Source organism: Triticum dicoccoides, chromosome 2A, assembly GCF_002162155.2.
Source record: "Triticum dicoccoides isolate Atlit2015 ecotype Zavitan chromosome 2A, WEW_v2.0, whole genome shotgun sequence".
Lineage (NCBI taxonomy): Eukaryota > Viridiplantae > Streptophyta > Magnoliopsida > Poales > Poaceae > Triticum > Triticum dicoccoides.
The window spans coordinates 561,806,090-561,807,505 of record NC_041382.1 but is presented as its reverse complement, the minus strand read 5'-3'; the positions used below and the strand labels follow the sequence as shown (position 1 = coordinate 561,807,505).

Sequence of the window (1,416 nt, the reverse complement as noted above, 5' to 3'; positions counted from 1 at the left end):
GACTTAAAGGTTTCCGAGGTAGGTGCCACATCAAAGTTCTGCATATATATTAGGTATTCAAACATCACAACTACACATCTCCATACATGTGTTTGGCCCACAAGCAATCAATGGCGGTTGTCCTCTAGCACTCACTCATGGGGTTATCGGCGAGATGCTTCGTCCATCTCTGTGTGCCTGCTTGGTCAATCACTTCGACAGACAGCGATATAGGTTAATTTGACTTGTTGTTAGGAGGGGATTAAATTTTGGTTTGTCTTATACGGTTCGGTACATGCAACTATACTTCACGTGCATGTGTACGCACAAATCCCTCCCATCGGGTCGAAGTGGGGGGGGGGAGCACGTGACGCATCATGAACCAGATCTGTGTGGGGATTGTGCATTTTTTGACGCAAGCATGCGCCACATCAAAATGTTATGCTTTTGGTATTCAAACATATATGCATGCATCACGCATGTCCATACATATGTTTGGGGCACATACATGCAGTGGTTGTCTTTGGACACTCTCCTTCGCTTGGTTATCATCGACGGCCTATATATTCATGGGCCCATGTGGACGTCCATCACTTCGACCAACAATGCGAGAGAGGTTACCAGGGAGGATGCTTCTTCTATTGGTTCGCGTTACCGTATAGTCATGCGTCGATCATGGTGAGATTCGAGACCTAAGTTCGAGGGCTTGCATACACATGAATCCCTATATATATATATATATATAGTATGCTACGCGTCGTGAACCCTAACTCCGTGTGGGGACTTTCCGGCTCCAAAATCACGCGGCCACATCAAAGTTGTGCATTGGGTATATGAAAATACCACATGACACTTCATACATATGTTTGGACCACATGCATGCAGTGGTTGTCTTTAGGCACTCCCTCGCGTGGTTATCGGTGACAAGCCAGCCTATTTTGTGGGGCCACGTGTGGAACATCAATGCATGACTTTGACGCAACAAACAAGAGAGGTTATACGACCAAGGTGGTGATTCTTCTTGGTCAGTCTTACAATACACCTTGGTGAGATGCCCCCTCCCACTGACTCAAAGTGTGTGTTGGTGGGGGGCACAGTACTACTTCGGACTAGACGAACCTCTATGGGGTCGGGGATGCCTGGTTAATTTGCGATGCACATGTGCCACATCAAATTTGTGATTTGATTATTTAAATATCATAGCACATTGTTTTCACACATACACACATCGGGCCACCGTGGTTGGTAAATGGTCTCACCCGTCTAACGCCAGAAGAAAACATCTGTGGGCCCACACACGGTCCACATTTGATTAAAAGCAAAGGGGGAGGGGGGTTGATGTACTCCTTTCAGTTTTGTGTTACGGTACGGTGATATGTCAGACCTAGCTATTTGGGGGCATGCGTTCATAGCTAGGATTCCCCTCCTGGCAACACG

The 1,416-nt window shown here is 46.8% G+C and overlaps 1 protein-coding gene across 1 annotated transcript in view; it reads right to left on the bottom strand.

Moving 5' to 3' along the window:
• The window catches only part of LOC119357954, a 6,504-nt gene that overhangs the window by 3,942 nt on the left and 1,146 nt on the right, over window positions 1-1,416 (bottom strand). The window lies entirely within an intron of this gene.